The sequence below is a fragment of the Puma concolor genome, chromosome C2, assembly GCF_028749965.1.
Source record: "Puma concolor isolate L17-30 chromosome C2, mPumCon1.1.hap2, whole genome shotgun sequence".
Lineage (NCBI taxonomy): Eukaryota > Metazoa > Chordata > Mammalia > Carnivora > Felidae > Puma > Puma concolor.
Window position 1 is genome coordinate 7,422,664 of NC_141675.1, and position 27,831 is coordinate 7,450,494.

Below are 27,831 nucleotides of genomic sequence, written 5' to 3' on the forward strand. Positions count from 1 at the left end.
GTTGTTTCCACTTTTGAGCTGTTATAAATAATGCTATTACGAACGTTTGTGTACAAGTGTTTGTGTGGGTATATGGTTTCATTTCTTTTGCTCATATCCCTAGGAGTGGAATTGCTGGATTATACCTTAAGAAACTACTAGACGGTTTTCCAAGGTGGCTGGGCCATTTTACCTTCCCATCGGCAGTGGGTGATGATTTCTCTTTATGTCCCCACCAGTCCTGGTATTATCTGCCTTTTACGTTGTGGTGTTGACGTGCATCTCCCTGATGACTACCTGCCTATTGGCCATCTGTTTTCCTTCTTTTAGAGAGCTATCTATTCGGATCCTTTGTCCGCTTTCGAATTGGGTCCGTTTGTTTTTGAGTTTCCTGTAATGGAAGCATAGCACGTTTACTATGCTTTGTGTGATCTGTTTCCTTTCCTCGATGTTATTTTTGTGCTTCCGTCAACAGTCGCCATGCTCCTGTCGAGTCATTCACGACACGTCCTGCTGTAACAAAACACCACGGACTGGGTAGTTTATGGTCCACAGAAATGTATTGCTCACAGCTCTGGAGACTGGAAGTTTCAGATCAGGATGGCAGCATGGTCAAATGAAGGTCCTCTTCTGGGTCAGGGTAGAAGGGCTAGGGAGCTCTGTGACATCTATCTGTTAAGAGCACTGATTCCATTTCTGAGGGCTCCACCCCATGGCCTAATCACCTCCCAAGGCCCCATGTCCTAATACCATCACATTTAAGTGTAGGATTTCAACATACAAATTTTGGAGGGCACAAACATTCAGACCATAGCAACTGCAATGGTCATTTGAATTATTTCTAGGTTCTGGCCATTACCAATAAGGGTGTTTGAACATTTTGGATAGGGCCTGGTGTGCTAGAATTTCTCCACTGTGGGTCTTAAACTCTAACTTATGTCAAATGGTTTCATCACCGTATGTAAAATCCTATGAATAGCCACAACCCTCAGCACATTCTGTTGAAAACCCCATCCTTTCTTCGTTGCGTAGAACTGCTATCTGTCAGAAATCCAGGGTCCATCCATGCAAGGTCTGATTCTGGTTTCTCTGTTCTTCCCCCAGCTAGCTCTATGAGTCTGTCCCTAGGCCAATGCTACATTCTCCTAATTACTAAAGCTCTATGCTTTATCATGACATAAGGTAGGGCAGATTTTTTTTACCTCTGGATTTTGGTTAGAGGAAGATCATATTTTGCATGGTGGGGGTCAGGGTATATACCAAAGGCATGGATCAGAATAAATGGGGAGATCCATTGTCGCCAGGTAGAGCGATAGCTGTGATTGGAAAGAACACTTAATACAGGATTGGCCAGAGGGCTCATGGTACAGAACAAAAGCAGTAAAGTCTTGGGGTGAAAACAGGACTCTCCATGATCCTTTGTTTTTCCTTCTTGTGGTCTTTCCCCCTAAAGGGAGGTCACAAGATTATTCCGAATACTTCCCACTGTTCCTTGATCAGTCCTGTCTTCTGTATCCCCGCGTCAGAGCGCTGAAAGATTACTTACATCTTGGAAAATAATCATTAAAAGAGAAGGAGGATGTCTGGGTGGCTCAGTCAGTTAAGCATCTGACTTTGACTCAGGTCATGATCTCCTAGTTCGTGAGTTTGAGCCCCGCTTCAGGAGAACACAAGCCCCTCTTCTCTCTCTCTCTGTCTCTCTCTCTCTCTGTCTCTCTCTCTCTCTCTGCCTCTTGCTCACTTGCACCCTCTCTCTCTCAAAAGAAAAAAAAAATAGGAAAATGCTTTCAGATTTCACCAAGGAGGATTATCACTTTGTACATCACAGAGAAAAGGAACTTAAAAACTCAGAGCAAAGTTCCCTGATTCTGATTATAGAAACAGCTATGGATTTCTCCACTTTCCTATGAATATAAGAAAGTGCTGTCCAAACCACACAGAATAAACTCTTAATCCTTCTTCAAATGAAATAGTCCACCTAGCATCTTTATAAAGAAAGGGAATAGCATTATGAGCGATGTAATAAAATAGAAAACACCAGAAAATCACTCCTAATGTGATTGAGCAGGGTTTGGTGAAATTGCGTTTCAGTTATTTATAGCATGAGTGAACAAATTCAAGATGCCAAATGCATTCTTAATGTAGGTCTTGTCAAAGATAGATTGTTAAATACAGAATTCTGACAACAGATCTAGGTGTCAGCTTGAGCTGGAGAAACTTCTGAACGGTCTGTGTAGAATTCTGTCCCCGGGGAGCCCTGGGCGGACGCTTTGGCCCTTGGAACCCACTGTGAGTAAGAGGTATGTCTCCACTGTGGGGTCTTACTTTGGCTTTCTCTTCTTTCCATTAGATAGAAAGTCAATAGAAGTCGTATTAGATAGGTCTAGAAGTGGGCCAGGAAGAGGTATCTACCTATTTTTATGCAGATAAATGAGTTTAACAGAATTTTCCTACCCTTCTTGTTTGGTCTAATAAAATATAGATATGTATATATTTGATCTTTGTCCCCAGTTCCTGGCACAGAGCTCCTAAAATCCTTGGCAATTCCTGAGGGAGAAGAAGAGTGCCCTGTATGCTAAGATGACTCAAAGTGGGGTCCCCTAGATCACTTCAGGATGGCAGCTGCTCACCCAGAAAGCAGCCAGGTGATCAGAAGGCCAGAACTTTCAGCACAGCCCTAACCCTGTGACCTCCAGGGAGGCAAGAGGGACCAGAGATTGTGTTCAATCAGCAATGATGGACAATTTAATCAATCGTGCTTAAGTGATGAAACCTTGATTTAAATAAAGAGAAAAAGAGGGGCACCGGGGTGGCTCCGTCGGTTAAGCGTCCCACTCTTGGTTTCAGCTCAGGTCATGATCGCACAGTTTTGTGAGTTCGAGCTCGCATCAGGCTCTGTGCAGAGCCTGCTTGGGATTCTCTCTCTCCCTCGCTCTCTGCCCCTCCCCCGCTCACACTGTCTCTGTCTCTCTCAAAATAAAGAAATAAATTTAAGAAAAAAAGAAAAAGAAAAAAAAAGATAAAAGGAAAATAAAGTATCCTTTAAAGAGCTTCTGGGTGGGGGTGCCTGGCTGGCTCAGTTGGGAGAGCATGTGACTCAATCTTGGGTCTCAAGTTGGAGCCCACATTGGGTATAGAGATTACTTAAAAATACAAATACAAATACAAATAAAATAAAAACGTAGAGTGCTTCTGGGTTGAAAGACTCATCGGAATGTGGCTGTCTCAGAGAGGACACATGACATCTGTACAGACCACCCCCCACCCCCTGCACTGAAATATCTCTTCCCCATTTTTCTTCCATTTGACGATTCCTGAGTTAGGTCCTTTTTTTTTTTTTTTTTTTTTTTTTTTTCCCTTAAAGTTTATTTGGAGAGACAGTGAGAGAGAGAGAGAGAGAGAGAGAGAGAGAGAGAGAGTGGGGGAGGGGCAGGGAGAGAGAGGGAGAGAGAGAATCCCAAGCAGGCTCTGCACTGTCAGCACAGAGCCTGATGCTGGGCTCAATCCCACCAACTGTGACGTTAGGACCTGAGCCAAAATCAAGAGTCAGACGCTCAACCCACTGAGCCACCCAGGTGCCCCCTGAGTTGGTAGGTCCTTTATAATAAACTAGCAATATAAGTAAAGCTAGGGGGCCATTTATTTTTATGTAAAATAATTTATCGAGTGAGTCACTCCCGCATGTCACATAAGGAGATTCCTCTCAGAATTAGAAAAGCCCTCCACAGAAGACAAATTCCAATCCCACACTTATTGTCAAAAAAAAAAAAGGCAATTTTAGGGGCGCCTGGGTGGCTCAGTGAGTTAAGCGTGGGACTTCGGCTCAGCTCACGATCTCACGGTTCGTGGGTTGGAGCCCTACGTTGGGCTCTGTGCTGACAGCTCGGAGCCTGGAGCCTGCTTTAAATTCTGTCTCCCCTGCCCCTCCCACTCTGTCTCTCCTTCCAAAATAAATAAACATTAAAAAAAATTTTTTTAAGGCAATTTTAGAAAGCTTGCTTTGTCCTGCCTTCCAGTGATCAAAGTTCCAGAAATATAAAAATCACCTTCCTGTTACTGGACAGGGGGTCTTGGGACCTCGCAATGGTACCATACACTATTTGTCTTTTTTGTGACTGGCTTATTACAGCAGTGTGTTTTCCTCACAATTATTATTACTCTTATCCAAAAATGAAAAACAAAAACACAAAACCTTGACATAGAGTCACAATCTAGCCTCTTGAGAGCCACTTGATTAATGTGAGACTGAGGATTTTTTGTTTGTTTTCAGTGTATCTCCGGCCCCCTTGTTCTTCTGTTGCTCTTTTCTGGCCTTCTCTTGGGCTCCTCGTAACATTTGCAGAATTCCACCCTGATTTATATCGTGCTTTAGTATATCATTTTGTCAAAATTTGTTTGGTAGTTGCTCTAGATGTGACAATATATATACATAACTTCTCAATCAGCCAAGTGCAGAAACCTTACTTCCATTTACGACCCTTTGCTTCCCACTTTTAAAATGTAATTGTCTTAAGTATTCCCACTATATACATTGAGAACACCAAATGGTGTTATTTTTGCTTCCAACCATCGTGTCTGATGTGAGAAACACATAAGTAGGATAGTCTATTTTATAATATCCCTATTTTTACCCAATCTTTACCTCCCCCCAACCTTAAAAAAAATTTTTAGTGTCTAATTTTGAGAGAGAGAGTAAATAAATAAAATTTTAAAAAAAGATTAGAGGGGTGCCTGGGTGGCTCAGTCACTTATGCGTCTGACTCTTGATTTCAGCTCAAGATCTTGTGGTTTGTGAAATCAAGCCCCACATCTGGCTCAGTGCTGACAGGAGCCTGCTTGGGATTCTCTCTCTCCCTTTCTCTCTCTCTCTGCCCCTCCCCAGCTTGTGCGCTCTCTCTCTCAAAAATAAATAAATAAACATTAAAAAAAATAGATTGGAGATAAGAGGGGTGCCTGGTTGTCTCAGAAAAGCATGTGATTCTTGATCTGCTGTGTGAGTTTGAGCCTCACGATGCGTGTGGAGGTTATTAAAAAAAAAAATAATAAACTTAAAAAGAAAAACTTAAAAAAGATAGGAGAAACTTTGTTTTTATGTGCTCTCTCTTTAACCATATCTTTTTTGTGTGTTTGTTTATTTTGAGAGAGACAGAGACAGCATGAGGGAGGGAGGGGCAGAGTGAGAGGGAGAGACAGAGAATCCCAAGCAGGCTCCCCACTGTTAGCACAGTCTGACCTGGGGCTCGATCTCACAGACCATGAGCTCATGATCTGAGCGGAAGCCAAGAGTCGGCCGCTTAACCAACTGAGCCACCCAGGTGCCCCTAGAATTTGACTTAAAAATTTTTTTTTTTTTTTAACGTTTATTATTGAGAGACAGAGCATGAGCATGGGAGGGGCAGAGAGAGGAGGAGACAGAATTCGAAGCAGGCTCCAGGCTCTGAGCTGTCAGCACAGAGCCTGATTCAGGGCTCGAACTCACAAACCGCGAGATCATGACCTGAGGACGCTTAACAGACTGAGCCACTTGCCGACCCTAGAATTTGATGTTTAAACTTCTGATCCTTTCCCTCTTTCCCCACCAAAATAGTGTGTGTGGGTCTGGGGGGGGGGAGTGAAAATGGGGGGTAAATGAAACAAGAAAGGAAAATACTGTTACTGGAAGTAGGTAAAAAAAAAATACAGAATTCTCCCTGAATTTGGTGTATATTTAAAAAAATTCTTCATATTAAAAACAAGTTACCAAGTTATCATGCCGAACACTGTGATTCACTGAAATCTACTGAGAAAAAAAACCAAATCAATATTAAATATTTAAATGAATAAATGAAAACACTGACCGTAAAATACCATCTCCTCAGCATGTTTCCTGAAATAAAGATTGTGTTCAACCAAAGTTTTCATGGAATCTTGGTTTGGGGCCTTGTTGTTTTTCTGTTCTTCTAAACCAGTCGCTGCAAGTAAGTCATATTCAAAATGTTAATTATTTGCAGAGAGATTAGAATCTCATGTTGTAAAATAACTCTGATTGTGACCCACTATGGTCAAATCTGTACAAAGACTGAGGGCATTTGTCCTTAGAGTGTAAAATCACACTTTGTGCGACTAACAAAGACACTGCAGATGTTGAGAGACACTACACGTTCCTTATTTGCATGCCTGGGTGCCCTGCCCTTCAGTATTTATTTCTTCCAGTCACTGGTTCCACGAGACCAAGTCTATAGCCTCACGAGTGTGGACTTCACGGCTTTGCTACGGATCACTACGGTTGGATATGTGTCTATCTGCAATGTCCGAATGTTCAAGCATAAAGTGGTTTTCCTTTAGTAACCAGTGTTGCACATTTATAGAATTTAACATATACTGTATCCATAATCGGTTCATATTATTTTATTTTTTAAAAAAGGTTTTTTAAGGTTTATTTACTTTGAGAGAGTAAGCGAGCAGGGGAGGGGCAGAGAGAGAGAGGGAGTGAGAGAATCCCAAGCAGGCTCCACACTGTCAGTGCAGAGCCCAACGCAGGACTCAATCCCACAAACCATGAGATCATGACCTGAGCCGAAATCAAGAGTCAGACGCTTAACCGACTGAGCCACCCAGGTGCCCCATGTTCGTATTATTTTAAAAAGAGTATATCTAGAAGCTAATAACAATCTAAAACTGAGTGATGGGTAGCACCTTCATATGGAGAGGCCCCAGTCTCAGAAGCTGCTAATGCACCTGTTGGAGCAGGAACTGGTTGTAGGACCAAGGACTGTCGTGGCATCTGCCTTAGCAGCAAACAGAAGCAAACACTTGGCTGAATCATGCCAAAAGTTTAGGATGACCTAGAGCTCAGTTGGTCCAGGTGGGGAATGCCTTCCCTTACAAGGCGGATACACCTTCCAGGTTTGATGAGGCTCCATATTTTATGAAGGAATAAAGGGCAAGGCTCATGGGAAGACCATCCTGTGGTCTGTACTTAGGTTGGGATCCCCCTGAAGTAGACCCAGGGACAAGGAATCTAGTACAAGTAATTTACTGGGGTGGGGGGCCATCTCAGGAAGCCTGGGCACTTAGCAGAGTGGGGAAGGGAAACTGGGGACATCACTGGGCAGGCAAGTGCTGTGGTGGGCGATCCATCCACTGGGGACTCTGGAGGCAGGTCTCAACAGAGAGGTGCTGGGCAGGGTGGGAACTGATTACCAAGTTCCTCAGGTTTAATGATAATTGTGATCTGCTAAAGCTTCAAACACTGAAGTCGTTTGGTGCTCCATTCATCGACTATTGAGCAGAGTTATGATGGATTTTGAACAAAAACACAACCCAAATTTAAAATAATTCATTTACAGGAGGGGCCTGGATGGCTCAGTCGGTTAAGAGCCAACTCTGGCTCCTGTCGTGATCTCAGGGTTCTTGTGCCCCATGAGAGGGCGCAGCGCGGGCTCCGTGGAACCGGATGTAGATTTTCCTCCAATGAGGCTGCACTTGCCCAGAAACCAAACTTGGAGTCAAGAGAAGAGGAGGAGGGTCACTTGGAACTTTAGATGCAAACTGCAGTAAAGACTGTGTTAAAGATCGTCTGTTCTCAGTCACGTGTGTGCTGTCTACACTTAATGTAGACTTCAGAGTTACAGGATCAGAAGCCAGATTTTTAGTGTGTCAAGGGGCAATAAGTTAGAGAAGCCAGAGGTATTATTGTATAATAATACAGTGTGGGCAGTGTGATAGGCACTTTTATTTTTGAAGCAGATTACATGGCAACTGTGATTTTCTCAAGGCACTTTCTCAACAAACTACCAGGTAACAAAATGGTACATTCTTGGCTGTTTGGCAAGCCTAAAATTAAAAACAAAGACAGTTCTTTTTTTTTTTTTTTTTTAATAAGATTATTCCCATTAACGTTGGGTCACATCTCACTGTGTGTATTTCCTGTCTCTAGATAATTGACATCACTAACTAGAATCAGGGGTCCCTCACTGCAGCACGCTGACATGTGACAGACACCCTTCTTGACCAACCTCAGTCAGGCTGCTTTGGTGCCTCTTTCCAATTAGGCCTCGACCTTGGGACTTCCAAGTCTGTCTTTGCCTTGACCAATTTGAACAAGAATCTGGCTAAGTCAGTTTATCGAGAATCCCCCAGCCCATCTCTGACTAAATTCCTCACCCCCACCACCTCCAGGTGGATGCCTGATCTCCCTGGCTCACCTGCAGCAAGGACACTGTCAAGGTGCTTCAGCCAGAAGTACCCCATCTCTGGGTACCCATCTCTGCGACTGTGAGATCATGATCTGAGCCGAAATCAAGAGTTGGATGCTTAAACAACTGAGACATCGGGGCGTCCCTTTCTTTCTCTTTCTTTCTTTCTTTCTTTCTTTCTTTCTTTCTTTCTTTCTTTCTCTCCTTCTTTCTTTCTTTCTTTCTTTCTTTCTTTCTTTCTTTCTCTCTTTCTTTCTTTCTTCTTTCTTTCTTTCTTTCTTTCTTTCTCTCCTTCCTTCTTTCCTTCTTTCTTTCCTTCTTTCTTTCTCTCTCTCTTTCTTTCTTTCTCTCCTTCCTTCCCTTCTTTCTTTCCTTCTTTCTTTCCTTCTTTCTTTCTTTCTTTCTTTCTTTCTCTCTTTCTTTCTTCTTTCTTTCTTTCTTTCTCTCTCTCTCCCTTTCTTTCTTTCTTTCTTTCTTTCTTTCTTTCTTTCTCTCTTTCTTTCTTTCTCTCCTTCCTTCTTCCCTTCTTTCTTTCCTTCTTTCTTTCCTTCTTTCTTTCTTTCTCTCTTTCTTTCTTCCTTCTTTCTTTCTTTCTTTCTTTCTTTCTTTCTTTCTCTCTCTCTCCCTTTCTTTCTTTCTTTCTTTCTTTCTTTCTTTCTTTCTTTCTTTCGCCTCTTGGTAATTTTCTACCCACCAGTTCCTCCAACCTGCTCCTTGGCTATAAATCCCCACCGTCCCTATTGTATTTGGAATTGAACCCAGGTTTATATCAAAGTCTCTTTCCCCCTATTGCAATAGTTCCTGAATCAAATCTATCCTTAACCCTACTGTTAGGCTCCGGTTTTCTTTAACGCATCACAACGACACATTCATATTCTGAGTCTCTCCTTTTGCTAGAAGCCTTGCATCTTGCTACCCTGTGTCCACCTTTTCCCGCTCTAGTGGTAATATTACAAGGACTAAATCCATGCACAGGGCCCAGGAAGCTGAGTAGCAGAGGCATGTCTGCCGCAGACCGGGTTTTAACACAGCAACTTGGACAAAACCAGACCCTCAATTAGGGAACACAATGTACATGATTGCAGGTCCCCACTGGCCAGAACACAATTGTGACTGGCCCCTGGCATAGTGCAGAGGGAGAGAGGGATTGGGTGTGGAGCCTGGGAACACACAAAGGCTTTGTCTGAGCGGCTGGCGGCTCAGTTGGTATCATAATCCTCTGTTTACCATCGAAAGTTGGGCTCTGTGTAGTCCAAGATCTACAAGACCAAAGTCAAAGTCTTGGAGGAGACAGGTTTGCTCTGAAAGCGAGGATTGAAGGGCAGACTAGAAACCATTGACTTTTGTTTCTCTCAGATGTAATCAATGAATTATTTGTCTTGTAATAATTAAATGGTCTTACAGTTATTTATAAAACTCCACCTCCCCCCCCCCCCCATATTCTACAGGAAAAAAATAGCATTCTTGTTAGGAATCTGAAAATCTCTCGCTTGTCTTTTATCCTTTTAATCAAAAAGCAACTTTTACAACACATATTTTGATACATAATTTGATAGGGAGAAGGGCTTATCTAACAGTGGATACGACTTTATGTACATTTCATACATTTCAGTTTTTAGGTGAAACATGGGGATGTCTTTATCTCACCGATGACTTTCCTAGAGTAATTTTCTCCTATAGATGAGTCACTCATTTTATACTCATTGTCAGTAATCCCTCTAACAAAATATTTGCCATACTCTCTAACTTATTGAACGCTTGACTCTCTATGTGCTGATATAAAATAGTATTATGTCTGAGTGCTAATAAGTTGGGGTTTGTTTTTAGAGTGATGACAATTTTATAGAATTAGGTAGTGGTGATGCCTCCACACCCTTGTGGATATACTAAAAATCTCCGAATTTTACATCACAGAATTGTGAATTCCGTGGTATGTAAATTGTATCTCAATTAAACCAATTACTGCATTTGTTGCTTGAAAGTGGCAGGTTAGGGGCGCCTGGCTGGCTCAGTTGGTGGAGCATGAAGCTCTTGATCTTGGGATTGCGGGTTCGAGCCCCACACTGGGTGTAGAGATTGCTTAAAAATAAAATAAAAAAAAATGTATTGTAGAAAAGTGCCAGGTTAACTCCCCATGCTTATTTTATTTCCTCTCTCTTCCAAAAAATTATTAAAATTATAGTAGTAAAAAGTATCCTTTTAAAAAGTAAAGAATTAAAAAAAATATTTTATTCCAGAGGGGCAGTAGAGAATTTTTTAAAAGTTTCAGCCCCCCAAGAAAGGGAGACACCAAAAGGTGAGCGATTAGAACCCATTTTGGGGACATACAGACTTGGTGGAGGAAGTAACCGACCTGGCAGAGTGGAAGAGATTCCAATTTAAGTGCTTTCAAAGGGTGTCTGGGTGGTTCAGTTGGTTGGGCGTCCGACTCTTGATTTCAGCTCAGGTCCACAATCTCACGGTTCAGGGGATCGAGCCCCACATGGGACTGTATGCTGACAGCACGGAGCCTGCTTGGGATTCTCTCTCTCCCTCTCTCTCTGCGCCTCCCCCATTTGCATGCACAGGAGCACTCCCTCTCTCAAAATAAATAAATAAGCTTAATGTTTATTTATTTTTGAGAGAGAGAAAGACAGACAGCACACGAGTGGAGAAAGGGCAGAGAGAGAGAGAGGGAGACACAGAATCCGAAGCAGGCTCCAGGCCCTCAGCTGTCAGCACAGAGCCCTATGTGGGGCTCGAACTCACGAACTGTGAGATCATGACTTAAGCCGGTCAGATGTTGAACCGACTGAGCCACCCAGGCTCCCCTAAAATAAATACATATGCTTAAAAATTTTTAACTGCTTTCAGTGACGATGCCAGAAAAAGCAGGACAAACGTATGTGCTAGAATGCTGGGAGTGTCCACATGGGAAGTACTAGTCATGAAAGTCAACATCCTGAATGGATTTCCAGGTTCACTGCACCAACTTGCTCTGGTCACTGGAAGTTGATTATGGAGAAATTTCCAGACTCAGGATCTGTGGAGCGCAGAGGTGATGGGCAGGGCTTGGAAAGGGGACATATCCGCAGAGTCGTGCAGTCCCTAGCCTCTCCTGATCACAGAATCAGTAGCAAGATATTCAAATTCCCCTAACATCCCTACTCCTTCCAGGCTGGAGAACCCATTGCTCCTCCCTGAACAAACTGAATGACCCTAGGGGAAAATCTTCCAGCTACTTAGGTTTTCAAATCTGCCCACATAAAGGCCAGAGTGGCTTCCCATTGGACCACTCGTCAACAAGCCCTGTGCTGGTACTTGGAGCATCCAGTCACCCCCTGCATGCCTAAGGGACAGAAAGAGACAGTGAAGGTCAGCAGACAAAGGAGAGAGCTTTCAACAGGAAGAGGAGAGATGAAAACAAAAGAAGGATGAAGGAATCTGGAATAAGCTCGCTAATTCAATTTAAGGAACAAAGCCAACAAAGAAGCAAACAAAACAAAAGTAATGAACAAATCCCACATAGTATAGTCACTATCTTCCTGGGGCTTAGAGAAAAGACTATGTGCTTTGAAAAAGGGAACGTCAGCAAACAAGAAAGAATTGAAAAATCTGATCACCGAAAGAAAATATACAATGGTATACAATGAATAAAATAAGAAAACTTCATGAAAGGTGGAACCAAAAGTCAAAGAACTGTAAGCTAGGAAAGAGAGGAATGAGGAACAATTTGGAGGATCCATTTAGTTTTCTATCATTACTTTTTAAGAGCCAACCAATAAAAGTTTTCAGGCAGAAGAAAGAAAGTGGACAGGGATAATGAATAAAAACTACATAAAAATTAAAGAATAGAGTGTTACGAATTTCCAGGGGAAAATGACCTATCAAGTGGGGATGAGAAAACACTCACGTTGAAGGAATGGAGGGGTTTCAGGACAATTAGGGTGAAAATAAGACCTTGAACATTTCCAGACATTTGTTAAAAATCACAAAAGGAGGGGCGCCTGGGTGACTCAGTCAGTTAAGTCTTCGACTTCGGCTCAGGTCATGATCTCACAGTTCATGGGTTTGAGCCCCGCATCAGGCTCGCTGCTGACAGCTCAGAGCCCGGAGCCTGCTTCGGATTCTGTATCTCCGTCCCTCTCTTCCCTTCCCCTGCTCGTACTCTCTCTCTCTCAAAAAAATAAATAAAATATTTTTTTTAAAAAATCACAAAAAGAATGGGAATCTGAAAGGCCTAGAACTTCTCAACAATAAGTTGCCCTGTAGGAAAAAAAACACAGAAAATCAATGCAGTCACAATTCTGAGGAACTCTAATTTTCTGTTTTTTAATTTTAATTTTTTTTTTTTTTTACTGCTTATTTATTTTTGAAAGAGAGCGAGAGACAGAGAAGGAGCAGGGAGGGGCAGAGAGAGAGGGAGACACAGAATCCAAAGCAGGCTCCGGGCTCTGAGCTGTCAGTGCTTGAACCCACAAACCATGAGATCATAACCTGAGCTGAAGTCAGACCTTTAATCAACTGGTGCTCCTTTAATTTAAAATTAAAAAGAATTTTTTTTATTTGATTTTAGAGAGACAGAGTGAGAGCATGGGAGGGGCAGAGGGAGAGAGAGAGAGAATCTTAACCAGGCTCCAGGCTCAGTACAGAGCCTGATGCGGGGCTCAATCCCATGATTCTTGTATCATGACTGCCAAAATCAAGAGTCAGATATTCGAATGACTGACCCACCCAGGTGCCCCAGAACTCTAATTTTCAACACAGAATTCTATACCCAGACAAACAAGCAACCAAGTGTGAGAATAGAATAAAGCAGTTTTCAGGTATTCGAGCACTCGAAAAGATTCATTTTACATATGTGGTAAAACCTTGGATTGCGAGTAACTTGTTCTGTGAGTTTTCCACAAGATGAGCAAACATTTCTAATAATTTTAACTTGATAAATGAGCGATGTCTTGCAATACGAGTAGTAGGTGACACCGAATGTCACGTGATCACAACTGAGCCAATGGTCCCTGAAATTCACTTTGATATACAAGTGCTTTGGATTACAAGCATATTTCCAGAATGGATTTTGCTTGCAAACCATGGTTTTATTGTATATACATATATATCCTTTCTAAGGAAGATACTAGAGGTTGTGCTTCAGGAAAATGAGGGGGCAAAGCAAAAATGAGAATGACATGGGATCCAGGGCACTGGTGATCTATTACAGGAAAGCAATGAAAGGGAGTCCCCGCCCTGCGCTGGCTTTGAGAGCATCCAGTCTAAAAACAGAACAATTAGAGAATAGACAATCACAGAAGACAATAGATGGAAATGATTATTTGATGGCTAGGAATGCTTGACAAAATTATTGATTGATATTTGAGAGATCTGCTGGAATATTTGGAAAAAAATGGATGATACATAAATAAAAAACTAAGCAAATTAAAATAAATGAAAGCAAAAACAGGATAATTATTAACTCCCCAAAAAAATGAAGTTGTAAAGAGGAAGGAAATAATAGAGTTGATTATGAGTTCTGTAGGAAATAATATCTATCATCTATCTATCTATCTATCTATCTATCTATCTATCTATTTATTTTTAAATATTTATTTATTTTTGAGAGAGAGAGAGAGAGAGCACAAGCAGGGGAGGGGCAGAAAGAGGGAGACACAGAATCCAAAGCAGGCTCCAGGCTCCAAGTGGTCATCACAGAGCCTGACGGAGCTTAAACTCAAGAACCGTGAGATCACGACCTGAGCCGAAGTCAGACGCTTAACCCACTGAGCCACCCAGACACCCTCGTAGGAAATAATATTTATAGGAATAGATATACTGACTGACAAGACTACATTCAGTGGGTGAAGGAGAAGAGAGAGCAAAGAGTAGAGAGTAAGAAAATGAAACCCTCATTAAGAAGTCAAAAACCTACAATAAATAATAAGTATATAAATGGCTGTTTGTGGAATTATTTAGCAATGTGCAAATAAATCTAGAAAAAATAGCTAAAAAAAAAAGTTAAATGTGGCAATGTGGTTGCCTCTGGTAAGTGGGATTATGGAGCGGAGTGAGGTGGCGTATTATTTTGATAAATATGAAAATTAATTAAAATAGTACTTACGGGGACTGTGGCATATTAGTTTGCTAGGGCTGCTGTAACAAAGTACCACAAACCAGGTGGCATAAGTAACAAATGTATTGCCTCGCTGTCCTCAGGCTTGAAGTCTGAGGTCAAGGTGTCAGCAGGGTTGGTTTCTTCTGAGGCCTGTGAGAGAAGATCCGTTCCAGGTCCCTCTCTGTGACTTGTAGTTGACTATCTTCTCCCCATGTCTTCTCATGTTCTCCTCTATGCATGTCTCTGGTTCCAAATCACACACCAAAGGGTGTGTGGTTTGGAGCTGATGTTTGGTTTGGTTGGACCTGGCCTGTGGTTTGATGTGCCGTGGAGTTGGTATGGAGTGAGCCTTGGTGAGGGCTTTGACATGGAGTGTTGATTATGTGGGATGAAGAAGGTGGGGGACTGAAATATTCGAGTGTATGTGGAGATATAGTGTGGATGTGGGGTGTGCATATGTGTGGGTTTGTGTGTGTGTATAGTATGGCTGTAGCTCAGCTTAGCTTTTGTTTAGATTTTCCTTTGCCCTTTGTTTTTGTCTTTGTTTTTGTCTTTGTTTGGCCTTTGTTTTGTCTTTGTTTCACTCTTTGTTTAAACTTTCTTTGGCTTTTGTTTGGTCTTTCTTTAGCCTTTTGTTTAAACTTTGTGTGGCCTTTTTGTAGTCTTTGTGTGGCTTTTGTTTTTAAGTGGATCTTGGCTGAGAACCCATCAAAAATACCTTGTGTAATGAAAAACCCGGATATATAATCTCTCCCTATATATTCTGCATGCATTGAGGTAGCCTCAACCCCCCCAGGGACCCGATCCAGTGGAGCCTCTTTCATACAACTGCTACTCAAAGGTAAGGGAATTCCATAGGTTTTCATCTTCAGGTTGTACTTCATCTTCAAGTGGCAAGTGCACATTTTGGTATGGGCCATTTCATTATATTCCAGGGGCAGTTTGGCGTAATAGCAGTCAAGATCGGGAGAACATAAGATGGTGGAGAAAGCAAGAGCAGAGGACACCAAGGTTATTCTAATGTGAGCAGAGGGCCCTCCTGGAATGGGAATTGTCTGAGCCTGGGGAAGAGGTTCCAAACCCTAACTCAGATTCTTTCAGGTTTAAAGACTGATGTTCCTGGAACTAGATTAATGGAGCCATTAGCTTCTTTTTCTATGTATGCGTTTATTATTTGTCACGATTTGAAAATGAGTTGTTTTCTTCTTATCTAGGAAAAAGTCTTCCTTCATGCAGCTGGTTTACGTATGGGGGATACTTATGGAACAAGAAAGCCCAAATCTTGTTAGAATTTTGCTCCCTGTAGACTAACGACCTTAAATGGAAAGATGCTAAAGCTCAATCTTGTGCAGAATCTCTTAGAAACCAGAGTTTTCCAGTGTGTGGGGGGTGGAACAAGGAAAGAAAAGATTATGTGTCATGGGAATAAAACAATTAACTTGGCTAAAGTACTAGGTGAAAAATAGGGAAAATCATTTTTACTGCTTTGTGAAATCAAACAGGAAGAAAAAAACAGATCACTGTTATATGTATAGCTATGTTTATTTGGATTAGCGGGAGAATGCCTTCGTGAGTGGATTTTAAAAATTGTTTCGGGGGCGCCTGGGTGGCTCAGTTGGTAGAGTGTGCAACTCTTGATCTTGGAGTTGTGAGTTCGAGCCCCAGGTTGAGTGTTGAGTCTGCTTTAAGAAATTGTTTCAGATTTGCAGAAAAACTGCAAACCATACAAAAATTCCAGATGTACTCAGATCACCCAAATGTTGACATTTTACCACATTTTCTTTGTCAGTCTCTCTCCTTTTTCTCTATATACACTATGTGTATTTTTTTCTAAGCCATTTGAGATGAATTTCCAGACACGATCAAAACTGAAAACCAACATTGAGAAAATACTGTTATCTAATCCACAGACACGTAGATTTTGTCAATTGTCCCAGGTTTCGGTTCCAGATCATGCATCACTTTACTTGCCATGTGTCTATAGTGTCCTTTAGTCTGGAAGAGCACCTGAGACAGTCATTCTCATTCATGACCTTGAGAAATTTAGAAATTTAAAGAGTATAGAGAAATTTAAAGAGTATAGGCCTTTTCTTTGGTTAAATGTCCCTCAGTATAGGTTTGATCTGATGTCTTCACATGATTAGGTCCAGATTAGGCAGTTTTGTAAGGAATATGCTTGCATTTCAGACTGTATGTCTCCAAATTTATCCTTGAATCTGATTGTACAGACTTCTAACTCGGGGTCTGGGTTTGCTAATGGTAACTAGAATTTTAAATGAGTTCTTAGGGGCGCCTAGGCGGCTCAGTCGGTTAAGTGTCTGACTTTGGCTCAGGTCATGATCTCACAGTTCATGAGTTCAAGCCTCGCTTTGGGCTCTGTGCTGACAGCTCATAGTCTCGAACCTGCTTCGGATTCTGTGTCTACCTCTCTCTCAGCTCCTCCCCTGCTCACCTCTGTCTTTCTCTCTCTCAAAAATAAATAAACATCAAAAAAAATTTAAAGGAGTACCTAAAATCTTACAAGAAAACACACACACAAAAAATCTAAAATCTACAGTTTTTACAGATAATTTTCAAGTATTCACCAAAAGGGTGTAAGTGCTGCCCTTTTGTTAAAAATAACAATTGCAACAATATGTACATGAACTTGGTAGGTATATAGTGAAGTTTTTAACGTACATTCTTTGCATGTGCTAGGTTCATGTCTGCTGCTTTATGAGTGTTCATTTCGTGAATGTGATCGTTCCTTTCTAAGCATCCACTGAAAACATACAGTTCACAAAGAGTGGTCTTGGATAGCCACTCCAGGCCTGCTGGTGACCTTTAGCACATTGGCAGTGTGCTAGAAAAGAAAGAAATTTCATTTTATTTGTGAGAAAACTTCTGTTTGGAGGTGACTGACAGTTTTATCATTCTGAAGGTGGAGACTAACTTCTTAACAGACTTCCTCTCTTTTGGGAAAGTTATTTAAATAGATTCTTAAGATTTCCAAATAGAAAGCATCCATTTTTTTCCCTCTAGAGAAAATGCTGAAGTCATCATAACATAAATGTAAAGCAGTTGTTAACTTCTTATGTGATCTTTGTAGTCAAGTAAATGTATTATGGCTTTAACAGGACTGTTCCCTGGATAAGGTATATAGATATTTTCTTTCCTAATATGGAATTAGATTAGAAATTTAGAGTTCTGGGGGCGCCTGGGCGGCTCAGTCGGTTGAGCATCCGACTTCGGCTCAGGTCATGATCTCGCAGTCCGTGGGTTCGAGCCCCGCGTCGGGCTCTGTGCTGACAGCTCAGAGCCTGGAGCCTGTTTCAGATTCTGTGTCTCCCTCTTTCTCTGACCCTCCCCTGTTCATGCTCTCTCTCTCTCTGTCTCAAAAATAAATAAACGTTAAAAAAAATTTTTTTTAAATAAAAAATTAAAAAAAAAGAAATTTAGAGTTCTGGACATACAACTATTTACTATGGAGGAACTCAGCTTTTGGGAAAATGTAGCATTAGCTGTTTTGATTGTCTTATCTGGAAGTCACCCTGGAGTTTGAAAAAATGATTTTTACTTAGAGGATTATGTGTTCCCATAATGAGCCATCCTGGGTTGAAAAATGAGGTCCTCCTTCTCTCACTTAGCCAAAAGAATTGGGGGCCAGTACATGGAAGCCTTGGAAGGCCAGAAGAGTCTTGTGGATGGGAATTGAGTTTCTTTCCACAACCTACAAGTCTGCTGGGCTGGGCTGGGACCCTAGGATTAGGTTCCATTGTGTAGGCTCCAAAAGTGACCTCTTTTTGGCTGTGCAGGCCTCTCTGATTTCTGTAACCCTGTTACCCCTAATGTACAGGTAAAAACTTGGAGGTATTAGCTGTGCTCTGGGTGAGTAAAAGACCAGTCTGTTTAAAAGTGTACTCAGGATTTTGTTTTTATTTAGGCTTGAGGAGGGCAGCAGATCAGAAGATGATTGCCATTGATAAGATTGTTACTCACAGTAAAGTCCTTTTGGTAAAGGAGGGCATATGCCTCACCATGCAGGGCCACATGAGGAAGCACCAGGGTGATCAGAAGCCAGAGGGAATGAGGGGAAAATATGGGGAAGAGCTTTACTGTGTGTTTTGGAGGGAGGACTGGGTAAGGCAGTGTAAACAGGCTAGGTAAATTCAGGATGAGCTAGTTTGAATAATTTCAGTGGGTTCTGGGAAGGCCTGTTGAGAAGGGCTCTTCTGATTTGTCTGGTTCCTGGCCTTGGGGTGTTTAGGACAGGAATGCTGGCTTAATCTGCGGGACCTTGATAAAGAGGGTAATTGACAAGGGTAGGCTCTCAATTGGTTGGTTTGTGTATGAAAGACATACTCATAGAGAAGTCCTGTGCTGTCCCCAGGTATTCTAATGGTGATTTTCTATTTCCCTCATTGCTTCTACATGTACTCATTTGAAATATTCTTTAAGGGAGAGTATCTCTTCGTTTGTTTTTATTTTTTAGATTACACATTTAGATGTAAAATCATCTAATATTTGTCGTCCTCTGTCTGACTCATTTCACTCAGCATAATACCCTCTAGGTCCATCCATGTTGTCACAAATGACAAGATCTTATTCTTTTTTATAGCTGAGTTATATTCCATTGCATGGATATGTACGTACCACATCCTTATTCATTCATCTATCAAGGGACGCTGGGGTTACTTCCATATGTTGGCTATTATAAGTAATGCTGCAATAAATGTAGGGTGCATATACTTTTTCAAATTAGTGTTTTCATTTTCTTTGGGCAAATAACCCCTAGTGGAATTACTGGGTCGTATGGTACTTCTATTTTTAACTTTTTGAGGAACCTCCGTACTGTTTTCCATGGTGGTTGCACCAACTTGCAGTCCCAAAACAGTGCAGGAAGGTTCCCTTTTCTCCACACGCTCACCAACACCTGTTCTTGTCTTTTTGATACTCGCCATTCTGACAGGTGTGAGGTGGTATCTCATTGCAATTTTGATTTGCATTTCCCTGGTGAGTAGAGATGTTGAGCATCTTTTCATGCGTCTTGTTGGCCACCTGTATGTTTTCTTTGGGAAAATGCTTATTCAGGTCCTCTACCCATTTTTAAATTGGATTATTCCTCTTTTTTTGGGGGGGGGGTGTTGAGTTGCATAAGTTCTCTTTGTATTTAAGATATTAACCCCTCATGGGTGTTGACCAAATAAGAATTCACTGAAAATTTAAGAGGCACGTATCTGAGCAAGTAGAATTGTAATAAGGGAAACACAGATTCAGATAGAAACCTGAATTATGTTCAGAGAAAGACTAAGAGGGGACAGGGCTATAAAGGCAAAAGGTCACAAGTGCAGTTCTCAGTCAGGTCTGTTATGCAAAACAGGGATTGGAGCGAGGTGAACTGGGATTGGTTGGGTTAATATGCAAATGAAGGATTGAGACGTGTCAAATCTCACTGGCTCCTTTGGAAGTTGAAGAATGGTGAAGATTCTGGTGTCTTGGTGAGGAAGGAGTCCAGACCTAGGGCTTGTAGCTGGTGAAGAGTTCACAGTTCCTTCAGGAGAACGTGCATAAATTCCTTCTCCCTTATGGCCTCCTGGCCCTATTTTATTTCATTTTAAAGGTTTATATTTTTAGGTAATGTCTACAGCCAACTTGGGGTTCAAATTTATAACCCCAAGATCAATAGTTGAATGCTCTACCGACTGAGCTAGGTAGGTACCTGCATCCCTGCCCTATTTTTTTTTTTTTTTAAAGAGATCCTTTATCTTGGAATCTTGAAATCTCATTTTCATTAGGTATGTTATTTGCAAATATCTTCTCCCTTTCGGTATGTTGGCTTTTCATTTGTTGATGGTTTCCTGCCCTGTGCAAAAGCTTTTTATTTTAGTGTAGTCTCAATAGTTTATTTTTGCAATGTACTTTAAAAAATTTTTTAATGTTTATTTATTTTTAAGAGAGAGAGAGAGAGGGAGTGCAAGCATGGGAGGGACTGAGAGAGAGAGAGACACAGAATCCGAAGCAGGCTCCAGGCTCCCAGCCATCAGCACAGAGCCCAACTCGGGGCTTGAACTCATGAGCCATGAGATCATGACCTGAGCCAAAGCCAGACGCTCAACCGACTGAGCCACCCAGGCGCCCCTTTGCAATGTACTTTTTAAAACTTAATTTAAATTGGGGCACCTGGGTGGCTCAGTCGGTTGAGCGTCCGACTTCAGCTCAGGTATGATCTCACGGTTTGTGAGTTCGATCCCTGCGTGGGGCTGTCTGGGCTCTGTGCTGACAGCTCAGAGCCTGGAGCCTGCTTTGGATTCTGTGTCTCCTTCTGTCTCTGCCCATCCTCCACTTGTTCTCTGTCTCTCAAAAATAAATAAATAAATGTAAAAATAGAAAGTTTTTTTAACTTAATTTAAATTTAAAAGGAACATGATCATCTGATTTGACGGAGATATCTTACAATAATTTTTACAGTTAGTGACACAGAATTGTCAATTGCATCATTATTACAATGATTAGCTGTCAACTAAGACAAATTATCAACCAAGACAACTGTGATATTGTGATTTACAAGAAATATACATTTGGTCATTCAAATGGCCAAAATAAATTTTTGTTGTGTATTTGGTTTTTATCTACGGTTTCTGACTCCCAGCTCCTAAAACGTTTGGAATTTCCTAGGATAAGGGCAATAAAGGTGTCTTTTGTTATGTTAATGAGGTGAGTTGGGAAAGCCCTTAAGTACCCTAAGGATGGGCCTGGTTGCCATGAGAACCAACCAGGTGATTAGAGGAATGGAACTCTCAGTCCTACTCCCTGACCTTGGGGAGAGAGCTGCTAAAGGGAGTTGACCAATGGCCAGTGACTTAGTCAACCATGACTGTATAACGAAACCTCTCTAAAACCCCAAAGGCTTGGAGAGCTTCCCAGTTGGTGAATGCTTGGAGATGTGGGGCAGCAAAGTGCCTGGAGAGGGCAGGGAAGCTCCACCCCTTTCCCCCCAAACCTTGTCCTCTGTATCTCTTCACTTGGCTGTTGAAATGTAATAACTGTTTCCCTGGGTTCTGTGAGTCACTCTAGCAAATTAATGGAACTTACCAAAGAGGTTGTTAAAACCTCCAAGCTGTAGCCACTTTGTAGAAGCACAGGTAACATCCTGGGGTTTGCCACGGGTCTGGAGTCTGAAATGGGGGGGTGAGAGACAGTCTTGTGGAACAGAACTCTTAACCTGTGGAATCTGATGCTGTTTCCCAGTAGCGTCAGAACTGACTTGAATTCCCCGACACCCTGCCGATGTCCAAGAATTTCTTGGTGTTGTGTGCGTGGTGGGAGGACACCCCTCCCCCCACAACATTGGGATTGGGTCCAGGAACCTTAAAAGAACAACTAATGGGAATTACAGGTTTCTTTTGCAGGTTATTTTTTGGAACTATAAGACCCCTTTGTTCAAACGACACTTCCAGGATTTGATATATATTAAGAAATAAGGGCACAGATGGTTATGGATGGTCACAAATCTCCATATTGCATGGGAAAACAAAACTGATATTCTGAAATTCTCAATTTAATGCCGTATCAAATTGGATTCCTTCATTGAGTTTTCAACGTCTCTCCTCAGGAGCTGTACTGGAGGAGGACAGTCTAACTCTTCCTGAGACGCTTAATTGCTATGGCTTGCATTTTTAAAGCCAGACTCCGACATTTCATGTATTTGAGGAATTTCATTCATTAGTGTTATAAGCAAAACACCAGATTTGTCGTAAAGCTCCAGATTTACTAGGAGAAGTGACTGAAGAGTTTTTCCTTAATGACAGTGAATTAACTGGACATATAGCACTTTTCCTCTATAATGATAAGATGGTCTTTAAAAAGTTTGCCTGCCATTTTGTAATGCTGTCCTCTCCCTAGCCCCCAACTGACAGTTCACATCTAAATTGAACATCATAATCCTTCTTAGGGCGGTGAGAGTGAAGCTCTGTGTATAGCACATTTGGATTTATGACAATTTCAATAACCAAAACACCAAATTAACCAGAATGCATTCTATTGCTTCACTTTCAGGGGAAAAAAGGAGCAAATGATACCAAGACGAGCTCATAACAGAGATCTAATCGCCAGACGTGTACGGATGAAAACACAGGTACAAAACGAATTTCTTACACTCTTTTGGGTCTACATCTAAATTATTGTATAATGATTCCTAGTATTCAAAACGTCAAAGCAGAATCAGCAAAAGACTGAGCAATCAAACTTTCCATAAGAGTTGAACGCTTAAAAAAAAAAAAAAGAAACTATTGCAGGTGTTTCACGGTATCCTGGATTTGGGGACATACAAATATGAAAAAAAAAAAAGAACAAAAACACTTCTCTACAGCAAAGGGACCATGACCCTGGCCACCATTTGTCCACTTTTGGCAAACTCATGTCCTATGCATGGGGGAGGAGCCATTCTGTGAAAAAGAGACTTCCTTCCCCTGTCTTTACACCCTACTCGGGGGATTCCTTCTATTTCTTTGTCTTAACTGAACCGGGACAGTCCTCTGATAACAAGGCTTCATCTGTCAGCCGGTCAAATGGGGGACACGTATGCTCCAAGTGGTTCCAGAGTTGAGTGAGCCGGTGTCCTCCTCATTGCCACTTTCAGACCACTACCCCTTCACGCCCTAGCTGGTCTTCCCCCCCTGGAAGCTCGTGCTCCCTTCCCTGTGCCCGTCTTCACTTGGCCTCCAGTCACGCCTCCTCCACCGATGTTTCTGTGGTCAGCCTCCCCATCCCTCTCCGCTCCGACTCCATCCATCAGCCCACATGACTTCAATGTTCCTGTGAATGAACTACTCACTACTCCAGTCAGTTACCCAGTCTGCCTCATCTGTCCATCGCATGCTACGGCACTCAACAATACTCGAAACGACTCCATTTCCGAATCAAATGGTGCCAACATCTAGCATTTCATTTACAGCCTTCCTTTCTGTCAACCTGCTCTGTTACGTTCCCCACGACCACTGTTCTTTGGCCAGGTGCTTTGAGTTGACTTTCCCTTCCGTCTCCCTGTCCCTCTATTTATCTATTCCTCAGTTGCCCCTTTCTATCTATTTTCTTCCTATTACTGGTAGATTCTGGAATCCATCACGTCAATGATTTTCCTGCAAATTCTCTGGCAAATCCCGTCCTTAGATGAACCATGTGTCTTTGCCCTGTCTGTGCCCTGGCTACTGAGAACAACTGGGGAAAAACACAGTGAGGCAGAAGTCTACCTCTATCACTACACATGAATAGTCTGTGACCCCACCCAGGCCATCTAAACTACCTGGCAGCCTGACCTTCAAATGTCTACAGAATCTCATTTATTTATTTAAAGAGGGGGAGAGAGAGAGAATCCCATGCAGGCTCCATGCTCCGCGTCTAGCCCACGGCGGGGCTCGAACCCACCACCCTGGGATCGTGACCTGAGCCGAAGTCAAGAGTCGGACGTTCAACCAACTGAGCCACCCAGGTGCCCCTACAAAATCTCTTTTAAACGCATGTTATTCTTCTCAAATCTCCAACCGTCTCATTCTCAGCTTCTTTTGCCTCCCATTTCACTGGAAAAATGGAATCCATTCGGTGGGAACTTCATACAGCCAACTGCTTTCCCTCTTGCCTCCTGCGTGTGTGCTCTGCACTCCCGTCTCCTTGGGGTTTCCTCAAGGACACTAATTACTTTCTCTCTTGTTTGATTTCAGTCTCTTCCTCTCTTAGTCCCTTCCCATCAGCACTCATGCTGCTCTTATCTGTCTCATTATAACAACAACAACCTCCCCCCCCCCCCCCCCACAAATCAACAAATAGACCAGTCACCCCTCCGCTTGCCCAAAGTCTGGAAACTACATCTTCCTCTCCCTACCACTGCTCTCCTGCCCTTCATTCTCAGATCTCTGGCCTGAGTTGCCTACAGTGTCTCTCCATGCCTTCAGCCCCGATTCTCTCCACAAATCCTCTAATCTACCTTCTGTCTCAACCACGCCATGGAAACAGTTCTTGTCAAAGTCACCAGTTACCTCTGTATCACTTAATTCAATGCGCTTTTTCTGGTCCTCCTACTACACCACCTCTCAGAATCATTCCACCAAGGTGTCCACTCACTCTTTGGAAACCCTCCTTCCCTTTCGCTCCCACAATACCACACAACCCAGTTTACCTCCCCCACCCCCAGTGCTTCTCTTTACCCTCTGCCGATCACCTCTCCTCTGCCTGCCTGGAAACACGGGCGGGCCCCCAGGCACACCCCACCCTCTCCTCACTCCACAGTCTGATGCCAGGGCAATCCCATCCCAGGGCTTCACTTGTTCCCTATACTCCCACAACTTAAATTCCATCTTCTTTGAAATGCTCACTTGACATCTCAGCCTAGATGCCCTTCAAACACCCCAACTCAAGTGCACCTAAAACTCAACTCATGAGTCAGCCTCTTCCCCTAAAACTTCTCTTCTGGTAGATGCTTCTGCTGCTCAGCCAGTTCCTTGAACTACACACCTTGGACTCATCCTTGACTCCCCTTCCTGCTTCTTTGGTTAGATGAGTGATTTCAATGTAATAAGTAAATATAAAGATGGAAGGAAATAAATTGCAAAATGGAACAAAGCTAAGTGGCAGCCTACCAGCGTAGCTGCTGTTGGGTGACTCACACTGTGTCCTTGGACACAAAATTTAGGTAAAGGGTAGTCAACAGCCCGGTGCTTATTTCAGCTTCTTTCTGGCTGGTTCTTTTCTCTGTCTCCCTGAAACTGATGCCCTTGGAGAACCCAAGGCAGCTTCACAGCTCTCACCTTCCCCGAGTGGTCAGTGGAACAATAAATCAGCTGATCAGGTAATCCAGGTTCTTCCTTTTACCCCCTTGCTGTGACCACAGGCCAAATTAACATTTAGGTTTCTCTATAAGATAATGCAAATCTGGAAGATGGGTTCTCTGTACAGGGAAAAGGTGGGCAAAGACCAAATTATGAGGAGTCTTGTGTGACATATTAACTAAGAAGCAAGGCGTTTGCCTTGTAACTGGGGAAAGACTCTGTTGAGTAGGGAAATGGATACATGAGGAGACAAACTCATGCCTTTGGTTCTTTCTCCTGGACCCTCCTGCCCACCACCCCCCTCCCCCCCCCCCCCGGTTATAGAAAATTGTGGACTTATTGATCTATATAAAATTCTAGTGTAAAGTTCACATACCCATAAGTTAAAACAATGTGTTGCATACTTTCTAGAAGAAAGAATGTCATGTTATTAAAATTACACATTCAGAAAACTACTGTACTTCTTACACGTTTCTGTGGCTCCGCTATAATAAGCAAGGTTTTTACCCCCAAAACATTTGCTAAATATATTATCTATGTGCTAAGGATATCAAACTTGGGTCACACTTGTTCCTTTTCCTAGAACAGCTGGAGTCAGGTAGCGTTTGTTGTCAGAAAGGGCTCTGCACAAGTGTACGAGATAGTGGTGTGTGAGTAGGGTGGTCCTGGGGCCACTGTCCTTTGTCCTTGTCCCCTGGCACAGAGCAAAGCAACGCGGGCTTTGCTCTGTCTCCCCAGATGGGTTGTCAACCCCAAGATAATCGAGGCACTTCTATGCTGTTATTTTTATAGCGTCAGCCGTTCCCCAAGTCAGTGTCGGAGTTTGGCAAGATGATGCTCTCTGTGGAAAAGCACCCTGAATCAAAATAAATATTTAGATGAAATTTTCCATTACCGGGAACCGGTTTCCCAGTTCAAGAATCCACCGCTCAACACTCCTACCGATTTGTAGACATCTTGGTTGCCAAGGAGATAGACACATGGATAAATGAGGTCAAACGGATAAAGGCCTCCTTAGAGACAGCACGCAGTGGTTACAACCCAAGTTTACTTTCTGCATGTATTTTTGCTGCTGCGAACTAAGCCACTTGGAAGCCATTGCCTTTTAGCGCGCAAATCGACACTCAGAGGAAAGCATTACCCTCGGCCTGAGACAATGAGCAAGGCTTTAGGAACCGTTAAAGGTCCGTGAGGAAGGTGCTAAGCGTGGAATGGCTAAGCACTGCGGTGATAACTGTTTTCCAGAGCGGAGGAGCTTTGGAAGGCTGTGGTAGCCGAACGAAGCCCTGGTCTGCAGTGAGGCCTCTACCCCCCGCCCGGGTTTTATTCCAGAAACATCTCTTCCGCAAAGCGCCCCCGTGCATTCCTCCCTGGTGCGCCTTGAACTCCAGCCCAGACCTTGTTCCCCGATTTCCCATCCCTGTGCGCTTCTGGGAGTCCCTTATCACTCCTTTTTTTGGAGGGAGGTCAATTGGAATGGGCATCTATTACGTTTCCTCGCTGTCATTTTCTTGAGTCCTCCAGCCCCACGTGTGTATAGAATTAGTGGCTTGTAAAGTGTCCTCTTTTTCCTGTTTTGTGCCTGTTTTCATATTAAAAAAAAATTGTCTGTTTTTTTTTTTTTTTTTCCTTTAACATTCTGATTATGAAAACGCTGCCCTTTCATTGTGTTCCTGTATTTTTCTTCTGTCATGGCACAGGTCTTTTGCCTTGTAACTTCATGGCATCTTTTGTTCTATGACATCGTTGTGTTTATGATTTCTCTTCTTTCCATTCACGTCCGCTCTGTTAGAAGCCACGGAGTGTCAAGGTTAGGAACACGGACTAGCTTACCTTGGTTGGGATCCTGGGGATCCAGTTGCTAGTTCTGTGTCCTGGGGTTGGTTTTCTGACTTCTCTGTATCTTTGCTACCGCGAGAGCTACTGTGAGGGGGTGAGGATTCTGTGAGTTACACACATAAAGCCTTTGAACAGTGCCTGGCTGGTATCTCCTAACATGTGTTCGCGATTATTATTCTCGTTGGGGTTATTGGTCTGCTTTCGTTTCGTCTCCCTTTTTCCATTTTCCGGTAAAAATAAAAATGCCCCCTTGGTCATGAACCATGTTACTCTACCTACGTGGGTCTGTTTCTAAGCTCTCTGTTCTGTCCCCTTGATCTGTTGGTTCTATTTCCACGGCAACGCTCTCTTGTCTTAATTAGTATAGCTTATGATAAGTGTCTCCATCTTGTAGAACAAGGCTCAGTGCTTATTCAAAATTGTCTTGGCTCATCTCAGTCTTTATAGGTCCGTAAGAAGTATGAAATCGTCTTGTCAATGACATGAAAATTTGATATTTATTAGCCCATATTCAGCCTGCTTATACTGTTTCTTCTGCAGCCCTCAAAAAAAGATTTGCAAGTTTTTTCATAAAGTTCTTGCATTTCTTTGATCAGATATCTTTCTACTTGTACGTGTCCTGTGGTGTTGTGTCCGGCTTGAATGGATTCTTTCATTTTACATTTCTGATTCAATCTTCTTCATCTTTAGAAATGGTTCTGATTTTGGAATATTGATCTTGTGTCCAGAAATCTTGTTGAACTTTCTTTTCAGTTCTGACAGTTTGTAGAGTTTCACGGTGTTTTGTTTGACTGGTTAGGATTTCAAGCACGGTGTGGATAGTGGTAGTGAGAGCCTCCTTCCTGGGGTATCTGATTCAGATGAAGATGTTTCTAAGATTTCACCCACAGTAAGCCGTTATTTATAGATATTTTGGTAGCTAGCTTTTAATAACATTAAGAACATCCCCTTC

The 27,831-nt window shown here is 42.5% G+C and overlaps 1 protein-coding gene and 1 long non-coding RNA gene across 5 annotated transcripts in view; one reads left to right on the forward strand and one right to left on the reverse strand.

The window, feature by feature from the left end:
- Positions 1-240: 240 nt before the first annotated feature.
- Positions 241-27,342, reverse strand: LOC147577069 (uncharacterized). Its single transcript, XR_015255971.1, has 4 exons — positions 26,874-27,342; positions 21,313-21,395; positions 5,817-5,930; positions 241-370 (listed from the first exon to the last, which is right to left on the reverse strand). It is a non-coding gene; the product is annotated as an uncharacterized LOC147577069 (long non-coding RNA).
- The window catches only part of MOBP (myelin associated oligodendrocyte basic protein), a 51,398-nt gene continuing 38,513 nt past the window's right edge, over positions 14,947-27,831 (forward strand). For 3 of the 4 annotated variants that reach the window (XM_086720505.1, XM_025914021.2, XM_086720506.1), the window contains exons 1-2: positions 14,951-15,082; positions 22,276-22,354. The gene's annotated coding sequence lies outside the window, so the exon portion shown is untranslated. Of the gene's footprint in view, positions 15,083-15,176; positions 15,264-22,275; positions 22,355-27,831 lie in introns of all 4 variants that reach the window. The other variant, XR_015255969.1, reaches the window with a different exon arrangement.